At 40.2% G+C, this 15,952-nt stretch overlaps 1 protein-coding gene across 9 annotated transcripts in view; it reads right to left on the minus strand.

Annotated features, from left to right (window-relative positions):
- Positions 1–15,952, minus strand: part of NRIP1 (nuclear receptor interacting protein 1) — a 100,495-nt gene that overhangs the window by 32,505 nt on the left and 52,038 nt on the right. For 2 of the 9 annotated variants that reach the window (XM_035315411.1, XM_035315409.1), the window contains exon 1: positions 196–467. The exons of the other annotated variants lie outside the window; for them this stretch is intronic. The gene's annotated coding sequence lies outside the window, so the exon portion shown is untranslated. Of the gene's footprint in view, positions 1–195; positions 468–15,952 lie in introns of those variants that run through there. 9 annotated transcript variants of the gene reach the window in all.

The raw sequence follows: 15,952 nt of genomic DNA on the forward strand, positions 1-15,952 counted from the left end.
TATTTGTCTCATTAGCAGGGGCTACTTAGTTCACTGTAGTAAACAAAGCTGCAGATATGACAGACTCACATACTTTTCATTCATTCACATATTTTTCTTTACTTAGACTTCTAGCATGTGCCACAGAAGAGCTGAATGTTAAACATTCCTGGAGTGTCACAATATGTAATACAATAAAACAGATTACAACCATACCTTTCTTTCACAGCAGTGGTGCCAAGCACAGGTACACTGTAGCAATCAATTTGTTCTGCAGACAGTAAGGCTTTCATAGAATACTAATGCAAAATCTCTTTTCTTTCTCCTTCGACTTGACTCCCCAATGCCCGGGTCCCGACCAATACAAGGAGGAGGGCGGAATGTCTTCTGCTGAGATAACCACAACTACTAATCAAGCATACGTGTACAAGGACACAGGATTAAACCTCCACCAAGCTTGACACGGGCACCGAGAGTAGCTAAACACATGCACGGCAAGGTCAGAATTAAACACGCACACATGCACGCGCGTCTACTTGAGTGAACTAATTTATCACACTTTACCACTGACGGCTTTTTACCTCAGGGGAGTAAAATTACATCCTGGTGAACTGACGAGATTCAGACACAACAGCATCCAACACTAAATCAGATTTCACAGAAACGCGAACTGCGTGCTGAGGTGAACACTCCCCTCTGTACTTGGCTGGCTGCTTCAGAAACTCTGCGCTTGCTGCGTGTATCTGGACGTGCCCGTGTGTTTGTGCACGCGTGTGGGTGCGTGTGCCACAGACTGCTGGGCAGAGGGTAAAGCTGAGTGATCCCATTAACATTCAGAAACGGGTAGTAACTTGCTTCAAGAGAGTTTTCTTTTTGACTGTTTTTATCTTTACCTCTTCACATAATCAATCTATCAAGTCTAATTACTCCAGAAGAAAGCATTTTATTATTGTCTAACATAGCAAATGTCAAACAAGCTGTTCGTTTACCTTGAAGTTTATTAGCATAGAAATGCAACATGAAGATGCTCTCAAAATATTGTCACTTGTATTCACAACATATTTTCTAAAACCCACTTAGCAGGTTTTTATTGGCTGGCATAGCTGGATACTGTATTGCTGCTTAAAATAGGTAGGGCTATCTTCACTGTATCACCCCTGAGCTAATGGTAGAGTTTTTCTTTAAACACACCATTTATATTTAACTTTTCTCTTTGACTATTTAAAGAGTTTCCCCACATTCGAGTCACACATACGTACGTGGATACACGTTTTCATAAAGGTTCATACACGTGCCTTTCAAGTAGGAAAGGAAAGTGAAATACTGGAATTTAAAAGCAGGGATTTTCACTCTTCCTGGTATTTTCCTCATAGTCCTTGCAGATGTACATTTTGCCAAAACCATCAAGACGAACCCTCTAAATTATTATTGACAGGGTTTTAATAACACTGCTTTTGTATGTGATCTGTACTTAGAAGAAAATACTGTACAAATACGCCTAAAAATAACCCTGAAAATAGCATTTGGCACTTCACCTAGAATAAATTAGCAAAATAGTTTTGAAATATCAGTGGCTTCACAGAGACACCATAAAAAAGCAGCATAATCAATACTGATGAGTTTGCCCTTGACATACTGACCGTGTCACCAGGCTATTGTCATGTGATATCATGTCATTTCCCCACCTGGCTCATGACCTTGTCCTTTAAATGACCCAAAGCTTCCCTCAAGTAGCAGGAGGCCCCTCCCCGCTGTCTCAGCAAGGTCGAATGGGTCAGCGTGTCCTCATCTATAATCCACCACCATTTGTCAGCAGGGAGGCTGGAGGAGGCAGGCTTGCTACAAGGGGAGAATGCCCAATTAGGCAGCTGTCACACAAAGCATAGGCTGCAAAATTATCCCCTGTCAAAAGAAAGAGCAGCTGCGGGTGCCAATTACAGCAACCTTTCAACCCTTTAGGTACTGGAAACTACACAGAAGTAAATGAAGTACAATTAGTGATAACAAATCGATGAATTAGGACAGTAAATTAGGAATTACTAGCAGGTGAGCTTAGGTCTCCCATAATATTAAGGGCACAGCATACCCCAGGCAAGGGCAAGAACGTACAAATTTCGCGCAGCAGATCTGTTTTGTCCTATCCATTTTTCTTATGTGCAACCTGTTTTCCTCCACCGTTTTCTCCTCACAAGCCTCATCTGAGACAGACAGTGCAGGGAAGAGAAGAAAAGCAGCCCAAAGGGGAAAAGTTGTAGTGCCTGCTCTTCCCTCCCTGTCCTGGCAAACGCAGTTTCCTCCTTTCTCACAACGAGGTTGTGGGAGCCAGCACAATCTGTCTATAGTAAGCATACTCCATTTCAGCCTGACATTTGACATTTGCTGCACCTCGTGTTACAGCTGAACAAGGTTCACCCAGGAAAAAAAAAAAAATAGAAAGCCTAAAAACCATAAACAGAAAGAACAACCAGAGATGTTGTCACATATTCTCAGTATATTCTATGTCATTTACACATGAAACACTCGACTAGGAGATTTCAGTGCTTAACTTCTGACTGCAGAAGGAAGACTTATTCGTCCACATTTCAATTCCCCGATGCACCATGCAGTGGCATCTGAGTGCACGCACAGCCCGTCTTCTAAGTTGGCTAGCAGAGCCCCTACCCAGTGCCTCTGCTGCTGTCGCTGTGTGCTAGCGACAAAAGCCAGGTTCTGCAGAGCAGAGCAGGGCAGAGCAGAGCAGGGCAGGTCGTGCTTCCCCTCCGGAGGCTGCCAGCACAGCAGGTGCCGTCGGGACGCGCTGCCAGCAGGAGCAGCCGCGCTACGTGGGCGAGCTGGCCAGTGGCTCAGCGGGTTCCGCGCGCGGAGGTGACCACGGAGATGTGGGCACCTGGTTGGTCACAGGGAATTCACAGCACAGGAAGCCCCAAAATCAGATCAGGGAAGGAAAAATTGGGGAACAGGGTTAAAGGGATGGACAGGTCACACACGGCCACCTCAAACCATGGCTCAGACTGTTGAGCCAATGCCTCTGCACTTCAGTGCTTTGAGTCACGCAGACAAACCTGGGGAACACAATTCAAATCCTGAGATCCCTCCTACAATTAGGTTTTCCAGACAGCTCACAGTACTTTAAAACTAAGTGAAGTTGCCATTTATATTGCCAATTCTCTCCTTTTGAGCTCCATCCTTTCTCTCAAATCCGCCTTTATAATAGTCCAAATTTCTTCCAGTAGCACTTCTGAAACAATATGTGCATGCTGGCACTGTAATTTGCACACACACATTTATGCTAATACATTCACTAAAAATGTATTCACCGTGAAATATGGTAGAAATTAAGTCGCTCATGTCTAGGAAGCAATTTCCTATGGCTATCTCTTGATCTCTAGCCAGCACGGAATATTTCACTGTAAATAAATAAATACCTGGCTTTCATAACTCAGATAAGAAAATGCATAATACAATCCCAACTATAAATATGTAAAAATGTTCATTTAACAGCAGTTGTAATATTGCTCATCAAGTTTGACATTTTGATTAGCATATGGAAACAGCAGCGTACTGAAAGAGTTAATGTGTTTAGAATTCAGTTTCCATCATACTTGGGTGACTATCTCTTTAAATAATTTAAATCCTCTCCATCAACTACAAAGCTGTTTTGAAGCCATTTAGCTTTGTTCTTTACATGTGTTCTAATTAAGAAATGACCTTGTCATCACACACACCAGAAATCCTGGATTATTTCCTGCAGCAAAAATCTACGAAGCTGAAAAAAAAAAAAAGAAAAAAAAAAAAAGAAAAATATACACACTTCTTCCTTTAGTGAGGAGCTGAGGAAGTTGTTGGTTGGCTGAATGCTGAAGCAGTTTCACCGCATAATTTTTTTGCTGTTGTTGAATGTCACAGGGCGGGTTAGCGTGACCTTGAGCTGCATCAGCAGCACAGCAAGGGTCGAGATGCCTGCAGGCGCCCTTGTACTGGATTTGCAAGACAAAAACCTTCAAACTGGCTGAAGGACATCTTAAATCTCTTCAAAGGTTTTCCGAACTAATCTGGGCTGCTCTTAGCCGGATCTGTGCCCGTGTGAGAGGCAAAATTAAAAACAAGGTCTTTGACAGGATGTTGTCTGCTCTTAACCCTTCTCTTGCAGCAGGCAGCGTATCGCAGGCGTGCTGAAGAGACACTTTCATAAGCAGCAGAGATGAACACGGTTCAACCGGCAGCATTCTTTCATAACAAAATTATGTAAGCAACCATTTACTGGGAAGGGTGCTGTTATTAATACAGAGCAGGCTCCCTGCATAGCAATCGCCGTCCCTCTCCTCCCCCAGCACAGTGCCCTTCCCCACGCGGCTGTGCAGCCCGGGAGCACTGCAGTGCCGTGCTGTGGCTCAGGTTGCTCCCAGCGACACAGGTGGACAGAGGGGTGCTCAGTTCCTCAGGGTCCCAGGACCCCTGTCTGTACCTGCTGGGGGCCAAAGGTTTCTTCATCGACCGGGCAGCACTCATCTCAACAGGTTGCGAGCCTGGCGAGGCACGTAAGAGGAGGAGGGTCAAGAACATGAGGAGGACCGCTTTGGCATGCATCTGACATGCTTTATGAGGAGAAATGAGGAAGCGTCCACTCCTCATCTGACCCTGTTATTTCCTTCTCAGTCATCCCGAGACGGGAAGGAAGGAGAGAAGCGGATATTAACATGCGACAGGCCTACCAGGAGTTTGAGGGCATGAACGCATGTACTGGGGAACTGAAATAAAAGACAGCCAGCCTCTCTGCTCTTGACTGCTCATCATCTGACAAGTGACACAGAGGTTTTCTAAAAACTTGAGTGAATGCACAGAGATAAGCAGTAGAAAAGGCCTGAGGCACACATGGTTACTCTATGAAGCCACAGATTTACCCATTGGATGTGGCAACGTCATGCAAATGCAACTATCAACATATTTAAGACATGGCCACTTTCTTCAAAAGCATACTTGCACACACAACCTCCAATTTCAGAAAGAATTTCCCAATGAATAATAACTTTTTTTTTTTGTTGTTTTACTCCTACTGAGGAAATAGTATGGATTCCCATGTACAAAAGTAAAGAAAAACCATCACCACCTTATCTTCATGTCTGTTTTAGTGGTGGTATTATTCAAACTACCAAATTTCTGCAGGCAAAATATACAAATGCGTCAAAATAATCTCAGCTTAATCAAGATAAGTTAGCACACTTGAGAACCATCTTTTACTATTTCTAGGATATATGCCATACAAGTCCTTGTGGAGAAGAGGAAAACAGAGCCATTCATACCAGCAGAGGGTGTTCTAATTCTTTTCTGGTTTAACATTAACAGCTTAAGTTAGTCTGGTTTTGTATAGCAGGTCTTTAAAGTACTATGTACTCCTAGACAAGAGCAAAACACTTCAGTTTACTGAAGAAGGACGCAACTTTGGCAGTTATGTCACAACTGTTATGACACTATCCTCCACCTACCACTAAAATAGACTCACTTCGTCATTCCCGAGAGTCGTGGCTTTTCTCACAAAATATCCTCCTTGTTAAACAACTAACAATGTTACGTGCTAGATTTCAAGTAACACTAGTGAGAGCGCCTCTTATATCCGTAGAGGAGGAACTTGTACAATATATAGGCCTTCCCACAGACCCGCCAAGGCTTCTAACTTGTTTATTATGCTTGGACAGAGGGCCACGGTGTTCCTGCAGCGCCTGGATGTCAGAATAACCTCTGCCATTACTCAGAATGCTCTCAAGGTTTGCCTCACAGGAAGGTCCCAGACCAGCTCTGGTTCGCAGCCATATGGGAATGGCACACAACCAAGCATGCCTTCTCATCCATTTTGGGACTCTGGCAAATGGAGATTGATCAGATCCACGCATGTGGTTCATTGATTGTTCTGCACTAATGTGTTCTTCTTGTGTCCCTTGAATAACAAAACACCAGACAGGCAGTCAATTGTGGTTTAAAAAAAAATTGTCTGTTAGCTTATTACACTTTTTTTTTTTTTTTTTTTAAAGTAATGGGTCCTACACTGTGTTTCCTAGAAAACTTTCTAGTTTATGCCAGAGGTACCAGGAAAAGGGATTAGGTGAGACCAACTTAAGTAGTTTATATTACACGTCAGTCTAGCAGAAAATACTGAGAAGTACTTTCATGGTATGCACAACTGAACATGCAACGTCAATGGTTTCTTAATTTTTTTTCCAAGCATGTAGCAAAACAAAAATATATTACAGGTTCTCCAAACATCAGGAATTGTGAAAACTCCCAAAACAAAAACAAAGAACTCACGTTGCAACGTTCCAGAAGAACAGTGTGATTTAAAGGTGCAATGAAAGCTTTCAAGCCAGGTAGTAGTTACTGCCAAGCATGGGACACATTGTGTGGCCCTGCCAAAACCCCCACATACAAAATACCAGCTTTCTTCCTGGGCTACAACAGTCCAACAAACACTTTCCAACTCAGACCACCTTAAAAACTTCACACAGAAGGCAGTGGGTGTTGTTACGCAGCATTTAACCACAACCCAGAAGTTACAGCAGCAATCTGTATGCCCATATGCAAAGAATAAAGCCATCACAGCACCGTACTGCCTGTGAAGGTGGACGGCCATTCATTCCTAACCTTCTGATAAAAATGGTCTTTGGGACTACAATTTCTCATGGCCAGCAACTGCACCAAGGCATGTTGTTCTCAGAAGTAACACTACCCACTTGGCTCCTTACACAGGCATGCTCGCACAAACGCATGCAAACCCAATAGCGGACAAGACCAGCACTTTACAACCAGTCCAAGTACAGGTTGTCCATGCAGCCTTAATTGTACCATTTTCTAAGTGCTGATTCTGGCTATACTTTAAGCATAGGGCAGTTATTTTATACACACTGTAGCTCAATGCAGCAAACAAAATGAGTTAAAAGGAAAATAAAGATGGCAGAGTTAATAATAATATGTTCTTTTCACACCTGGACCCCATTATTAAATAAAACCATATCTGCTAACACAGAAATACTATTGATTAAAAAAAAAAAAGTCTCTTGCAAGCAAACACAGATATGCTCCATTGGTACCAGTATTAACAAGCAACAGTTGTAAAATTGTCCCGTGGCTATGGCACACAATGTTATGGCCTGTGTTCCTAGCAGTATCAGAAGCAGCCCAAGGTCTAGCACTGCACATGAGAGTCTTCTAGAGACAGCAGCTGTAAATTATGATTCTAATTTTCTTTGTAAGCTGTGGTGTAAACAGTGACAATTTTTTTTTTTTAAAGTGAAAATTAGGTAAGTGGGGCTACTTATTTTAAGTAACCTGAATAAATAGAAATTTTGATAAATTGGTCTTTATAGTGCTAGTACTCTTAAGTTGTACTAACACAGTAAAAATAGGTGCGCTGTCATGAAAATGGAAACATCACCAGATACAAACTCAGTACGGAAATAACAGGTAAAACATTAATGTGGACAGATCTTAGAACGGTTAAGGAAAAACAAAGTGCACATGAAAATGCACACGAACACGTTTATGAAGTGCTAGGTACATCTACTTAAGTTCTACGCATCTTAGCGAAACTCATGGAAAACATGTAAAGAAGTGAAAGCGGAGAAGCCTTATAATTAGTGTATTAGTTTCAAGTATATTTAATAGAACTATTATTCTTATTCTAGTATAAGAACATGTAAGCTATATTATTGGCTTCCTTTTGCATACTAGAAAAACTGTTACACTTAAGCAGCAGCTAAGGAGTCTAAGTACTGGATTTGTAGACTGAAGGAAAAAGAAGTTGCAATTCTTTCCAAGTCCACAGGGGAAAAAAAAAGTCTTAACAGATTATCAGTGTTTACACTTAGAATGGAAATAGCCTTATTCTACCAAGGTCTCATTTAACACTCAGGCAATTTCCTTTCCAAGTCATCTTTAAGTTCTCCCTCTACTCTGCCAATTGCTAGCAAAACCAGTGCTTTAATTCAGTCCTCCCAATGACTCGAGCATTCATGGCAACAAGTCTTCTGCGGGTGTTTTTCCAAAAACACTGTCTTCCAAATCTGGGTCTGGGGACATCTCTCCACAGGCTGCATTGCAAAAAAGGAAGGCTGACTACTTGCAGAGATAGCACCGTTCATTTGGGGGGAGGAGGATTCATTTCCTGCTTCAGACATCTCAGATACCCATCTAAGAATATGAGCAACACTTCACAGACACTCATGAGTTTGGATTATTCTAGTATTTAACTTGTGTACCGATCAGGAATTATATGCGTATTCACAGAACAGTGACTATATCTGTGTTTAAATATATTTTGTTAAATCAGGCCCTGAAACTTAATGCAGGTTTTTCACATTGCTGTGCCAGTTCATTTTATTCAGTACAAAACCAACAACAACCTTTGAGTTCTTCTGCTCAAGGTCATTTTTAACACTCACAAGCACAGCTTTTTGGCTGTCTGCAGAGCAAAGATTTTTTTTTTTTCTTAAGTGCATTTAAGAGCAAAGTGATGTCTAGAAACATCTTTAAATGGTGAAAAACGTCTTTTAAAGTTGCCTTAATCAATTTGTCTGTTAATAAGTCTACTTGCCTACCCTTATTAACCATAGGTTTTAATTTAGCCTTCAGTCTCTGCAGCCACCCGTATCTAGAAGGTATAACAGCGATGCAAAATCAGGCTCAACTCCTGCAATCTCAAAGTCGAAGCTACACCTCCCACCCTTAGTCTTTGAAAGCACACAGTAGAGAATCAGGTCCTCAAGTTCCTCTCCCTACTCTGCCAGACACAGTATCTTCTAAATTTCCACTTAAAAGCATGGGAAGTAGAGGGGAGAAAGCTACTTCCATTCAATGATAATTTGCAAATATCCATTAGTTTGTCTATATCATAAGCAGTTAAGTGAGCTTCCCTGGTCCCCAACCTTTTTCTTTTTACCGCTCCAACTGATCTCCCCAGGCTTCTCTACCACTTTTCCATCTTATACTTAAGGATGTGGGACTGAGAGGGGAAAAATTAGCACTTATTTTGCCCCTTTTTTTAAAAAAATGTATTATGTATTAGCCATCATTAATATTTTGTCAGCACCTGATAGCTAAAGTAGTATCAGAAACACGGGGTATAAAAATGTTTTGTTTTTCAAGTAGAAACACTGGTCTCTATCCTGAAACGTTACACAGCCAATGCTCACCTTCAAATATTCTCATTTAAATACTCTTCTATTATCTTTGGAAATCTCAGATATCATTACCAAGTAAAAAGCAGCATACTGATTACAGAAAACAAAGCAAGTTGCAAAAAGCGAGAACCGGATGCATCTGGCAGGCAACAATCTTTTGTATACAATATACTATTTCCATGTATGTGCATCTGTGGTAGACATGCATACTTTTACTGGTAGTCCAGGTTATTTTAAGAAAAAAGAGAGTAAGAAGCTGACAACCAGAAAAGCCCAACAGAAGAATGAATCATACTTGTACAGTTCCAGCAATGATCACACTGTAATACTGTTGCCAGGTGTCCAGCAAAATAGCTGAAGCCAACATGAGTCAGCAGTGGTTCCTGGTTATTGAGTTTACTTGAGTATTCAGTTGCCAATTGCATTTCCTTCTCTCAAACACACTTCATTTTTATCTTCAATGATACAAATTCCTAGGTCAAACAGTGACTCAAACCTCTTCTGTTCTCCTGCTAGCAAGAGTGTCAGAAATACATCTAACATATGCATTCCCTTACTGTTTTTTTTTTTTTTTTTTTTTTTTTTTAAACTTTACAGAATTCTTCATTTAGAGTGCCAATGCTTTGCCTTACACTCGATCAGGGACTCCTACTTCTCTGCACAATCTAAGCCTGAAACGCGTTAGATTTTTTGTTTGTTTCCTAATGTTCAAATGCTTATGGATCTTTTTCCTTTTTGAGGAAGGCTAGACAGATCCCTTTAGAAACAAGGCCCCTCAATTGTCTTACAGTAAAGATAACCCCTAAAGCTAAATACATTGCTTCAATAAAAATGTACAATAGATTCATACTTAGGACAAAATTTTAAACTACAGATCTTGTGAAACTACTAGTTTAGGAAAATATGGAACATACAAATTCTTATGCGTTTCAGAAGACACATTTAAGCATTCAGTGCAGGCCACAAAATATAACTTTTTTTTTTTTTTTGCCATGAGAAACAGTCCATTCAAGTTTCCCTAACTCTTACTATTTTGACAGTGATATGAATCTACAAATCCCTCCCTCCAGGTTGACTCAATTACATAATCAAAACTTCAAAACTATGATGCTTTCTAAAGTTTTTTTTTGTGTGTTTTTTTTTTTTTTTTTTTTTTTTTTTTTAAATGCACCCAATATTTTCAAAACATTTACAAGACCTTTGTCACTTCTCAGTTATGTTCATTTGTGGATGACTAACAATACATCTGCATGCCAAACAGACATGAAGCACATTCTTCAGGAGGCATGGGGCTACATAAAAAACACAGATCCACTACATTAAAATACCACGAGAACAATTGTTTTCCTCAAACAAACAACAACCTGGAATTAATTTTTCAGCTTTCCAATCTTGCATTAACATCACAAAAATGGTTTGAGCTACTAGAAATCTAAGCAAAGTCCATAAAAATGGAGAAGTATCATACCCTTATTTCATCTTCCCTGCTGTACACATAAACTACTACTGAGAAATCATGGATGAGCAGATGATGCAGTGATGCAATATTGGGAAAACAAGCTGAAAACTAATATTCACAAGGACAAAGGAGGTAGCGCATTTTGGTCGCTACTCTAAATGTAGCTTATCTCCTTTACAAAATAGTTGAATAAATATCAAATGTCATCTTACAGGTTGTTTCAACTTACAGTGGTTAACAGATCAGCCACAGGATGAGTGTGAACTGACAGAAAACTCTACAGCTTTCCTCCTTGCAATGCATTGGGTGTTAGTAGTAACAAGTGTTAAACAAAGCATGACTAAAGTACTGACCATTGCAAAAAAATAAAAAAATAAAAGGACCCAATTTATATGCTCACAAGAGTAAAACTGAATATTATAGTATGCCACCACCACCCCTGCCCCCAAAGCCTAAGACTGCCAAAAAATATCTTTGCACAGAGGGCAACTGCACAGGGGGCTCTACATTGTGGCTGGACTCCCTGTATTCCAGGTATTACCCAAAAGATCTCCTATGCTCATGAAGCAGGCTTTCTCCTTTGATCTGTCACATTCACCATCAAAATACCCAGCAGACAAGACATGTCTGTGAGAAGAACCTCATGGAAAATTTCCTTCTCTTGATTCTTTTCCTATGAGATTTTCCAGAGCAGGAACCGGAATATTTGGCCCCGGAATATTCATGCTCACTGCCACCTGACATCAAGGTTCATTTCTGTGAAAGAGCCTCCAAAGGATAATAAAGTAAAAGCCTGAACACTTGCAAGAAATATGTAATAATGCGGGGAAGCAGTAAAGATTACTCCTCCCCTAAGCAAATGGAGTAAGTAGATAATCATGGAAAAGAAATTAAGAACTTCCAAAAGCCTTTTTCTTCTGAGGAACAGAAAAATAATCTTTGATTATAACAAGTATCAACATCTAACATGCATGGGTTTCAAAGCAAGCTGGGTTCAAGAAACTCATAAAACCTCAAGTTATATTTTGTAATCCAAATTGGAAAGCCCATATTGCAACTTGCAGACCACATCCAATCCACTGGTAAAATCTGCCTGGCCTGCAGACATCCCTTACTGTCTTCCTCCCATATGGCTAATTAGATATGGGAAGGAAGCAGACAAGGGTTAGAGGAATGCCCTCACATTGCTGTGCTTCATGAGAAGCCAGCAGCCTCCACTCTATCAAAAAAAAAAAAAGGGTATATGTTACCATGCATGATGGTGCACACATAGCTGTCACATGGAGCAAAGTTCACACGCAGTTACAGGCGTATCTATTAGCATGGCCAGCCCTATGTCAGGGTGATCACATCTCCCAAAAAAAACCTTGTTACAACATACACATGCTCAGTCCTTATGCAGTTATCCACACAGCTGTGGACATTATCATCTGTGGCCCAAAACTCCATAACAAGTTTTGCTCCCTGGAGCGGCTGAATTTTAATTCTTCAAATCAACAAGTTTGACATCGATCCAGGCAATAATTGCCTCACATGGCAGGAGTGAGGATGGTGGAGGGGTTCCTCTCAAAACAGGTACAGCTCACCAAGGAGGGCTCTCCGTGCCGACTGAGTAACATTCGCTCGAGAGTGACTGCTAGCTGCCACCACAACTACATCAGGGTGTGCATACTAATGTTCTTGGACTGCTGCCATATTATCCATATATGTTTTATTATAGCTCATCTCCTTAATGTGCAAGACATTTATCTTTGATTCTTTCAAAATGAGAAAGGGAAAGAAAAATGGATACTGTAGAACTGTTTTTAGCACAGTTCAGACTCTTTAAATTGGGCCATTGTAAGCTCTTTTAGTAGATTTTTCTTTGTCATAGACACAAGTGACAGCACTACATTATTTTTGCCCTATAAAAAACAAACACCAAAACACTATTCTGAAATATTAGGGCTAAGATTTCTAATAACAGTCATGTATCTTCTAGTCATCGGGAGGTTTCAAAATTAAAAATACAGAAAAATGATTTTGTCTACAGAATTTTCTTCTGTTTTACTGAACCTTATAACAAGCATATAGATCAATAAGTACAAGAACCAGCACTGACCAAACCTGAGCAAAAGTAATCTATCCAAAATCAACCAGCCCACTGGCTTCAACACTAGTTACTTACAAGGGGGGAGTGAAGGGATTAACAAAACTTGCAAAATTTAGTCCACAAATTCGAGACATTCTAATTAATGGCCTAGATCCACAAGGAAGAAAAACACCCACAAGCAAACATCACAGGAAATACAGAGATCTTCCCATTCCTTAGGTAGGCAGTGAAATTAAGGAGCACAATTGAAAAGGCACAATTTCAAGAACAATGGAGGCTCATTAATATGTGCTTTCAGAAGAAAGGCACTTGGATGATATCCTGTTATTTAAAATGTTTGTCCAATGTTTCCTTGAGGATGAACTGTATCAGACGTCCTGCAAAAATATAATTCATGGTAAAAACCTGATTACCAGTGATGTGGGGAAAAAAAAAGGATACTCAAATTAACTTGACTAATTACTCATAAAAATTTACCAACCCATATGCAAACAGGATTTACTAGTCTTTCATAATGGTTAAGAATACATACTAAATCCTTTAATCCACCCATCAAGAAAACAACTTTCCTCTGTTGCTTACTTGCTTGTAGATTTATTTCCTGTTTCACATTAGATGTGAGCAACTTTTAAAGTCTTACTTCCTTGCAACCACTAACATGACACAAATGTCACACAATGTTGTTCACCAGCACAGAAATACCGATTAGGTTACAGGCATTATATATGCCATACTGTCAAGTCCCACAATAAAAACTGCATAAAGTGGCCCAAAACTCCGATTAGTTTTCTTCTGTCCTTACACAACTGAGCTCTTCCATCAGAGTAGTTTGTGTTTCCGTTTGAGTAAGAGTCTGCATTCTCTAAAAGCACAGTACAAACCTAGACATGTATTTGAATCCGGTTCCTGGGTCTATCATTACACAAAGTAGAAGTGGGTGAACCCTTCTCCTTTATCAATTTCACACAGCCTTTACAATCTCAAGTCTTGTTCTCTGCTCCTGCTCTCTCTCCCCTTAATTTGTTGCAAAAAAGGGCATGGGAGAAAACGTTTCCACACTCTTAAAAATAGAGAAGTTCTAACAAGTAAGGTTTACAGGTTTACAACCTGCTGAACCTGATGCCAATCCCAAAGACGGCTTTTCCCCTACACGCAGATGTTACATACCACAGTTCTAGCCTACCTGCATATTTATAGCAGATTATCTTCCTTATAGACAAAACCAGCAGATTACGTTACTGTTGCAAATAAAAACATGAATAAAGAAAATAAAGAAAAATAAATTACTTAAATCTTAAATGTCTGTGCATTGTCCCGCACTGGCAACTACCATTTCAAGTTTGGAGATGAAGCAAGTTCATTGGATCACGTTCCAACATACATGCATTAAGCAAAGTTCCACAGTAAGTCATACCTAAATATTTGAAGCAAATGCAGTTCAATACTTTTTGTTTACATCCACAAAGCTCTAATTCAATGTGGTCTTCTCACTTAGTAGTGATTCTTCTACTTACACTCAAAGCATTACTCATTGCAGGAAAAAGAGTTCTTGACACTATGTAGCTTGATGGACACATGATGGCTTCACATGGCAAGAAGAGAGAAAAAACTATTTCTAATGGGGATGCCGCTGGCCTGAACGTTCCTTTTTTTTTTTTCTGTATGGTATCTAACACAGAGAGTAAGTTGTGCACTGTTGTCCCCTCGAGAAGAAAAGTTGCTTCCTGGAGAGGGAAGTGACGTGGGACTAGTAGGGTGCCAGGCCACCCCTCCACAGCACCCTCCTGCCCAGCTGAGCGTCCAGGTTCCTCTGTTCTGGTGTGATGGCCAAAGACAAAAGCAGAAATCAAACTGCAAGGTTACTGTTTTCAGTTGATTTCTGTCTCACAGAGCAAAATTTAAGCTGTGGACAAACGTAGGTGCAAACCCTCCCATGAAACTCAGATTTTGTCAAGCCCATCTTCGCTTTTCATCAAATAACAGATTTTTTAATTATTTTTGAATAAATTTCTAAAAAAAAAAAATACTCTGGAAGAAGATTAATTCGGATTATTTAAATTATACTCTTTCCCTTAAGTTGAACAGCTGTATCCGACAGATTTCTTTTCCAGGACAAGACAAAGAAAAGTTGTCATTTAGTTGTTAGTTGTCATTTTTGTTCTAAAGAAGGATACACGTGGCAACAAAACCCCAAAAAGTGATACACAACCTTAGAAACTTACAACTAAGAGGTTCAAGGATCCAGGGTCTTTTTTCTCATGAGGAAAGAGGATACTCTGAGATGATTCAAGAGGTTTTCAGAGTTAGATAAAGCAACTGACTGAAAATACAAGTAAACAGATAAGTCTGGCAGAAGTATTTAATGCTAGAGGTAGTAGAATAAACTGTAACAGGTGGGGACTGAAGCCAAAAGTTTAAATGAGTTCACGGAAGACCAAGATTAGTTTCCAAGTTAACAACAGAGCAGCAGTTTCAAAAACAGTCACTTCGTTTTTTTTTTTTCTTCAGAGAAGGGAAATCTTAACCTTACGTGCCATCTCTTCAGTTCATTTTTAGGTCTTTAATATTGCACACCATTTGCTTTTTTAATAAAGTAGGTTGTACATATATTTTATTAAAACAAAACAACAATTAATCTCAAAAAGAAAAATCTGACTGATTCCACACCAACAAATAAACCAAGTTTGGATCAGACTGGCCCTCCCAAAAATCACATCACAGGCCACACAAGGATTCAAACGTGATTGAAAGGCCTCTTGAAAAGGACACTTCCCAGTACCACAGCTGCCTTTATCCCCTAAGCTGAAACCCACACGCCCAGCCAGGTCTCCTACAGCCAGCCAGCTGTCCCACCTCCTTTTCCTCCCCTCAATTACACAAGATTACAAAATCTCCAATCAGTCCAAGGCCATGAAACTATTTCAGCTTTAATCTGTGCCTGCAAGAGAGCATGAATACAGATCTCATGGGCTATACTGAGCTTGGGCAGCGTCAGAAGTTTGTCCTGAGCTCTCAAAACATTTGATGCTGCTCCTATTAATTTCAAGGCAGAATTCAACAGAAGACCTGTGTGAATATGCCTTGAAAGAGATGAAGAGGATATCCAGGAAAGAAAATAGTCTTGATTACTGCTAGGTCAAGTAGCACCAATAGAGGAAAAAAAAAAAAAGTAACAGATTAGAAGGAAAAACTAAGATTCAGAAAAAAAAAAAAAAAAACAGGGCCCGCCGGGGGGGGGGGGGGGCCGGGGGGGGG

Source organism: Oxyura jamaicensis, chromosome 1, assembly GCF_011077185.1.
Source record: "Oxyura jamaicensis isolate SHBP4307 breed ruddy duck chromosome 1, BPBGC_Ojam_1.0, whole genome shotgun sequence".
Lineage (NCBI taxonomy): Eukaryota > Metazoa > Chordata > Aves > Anseriformes > Anatidae > Oxyura > Oxyura jamaicensis.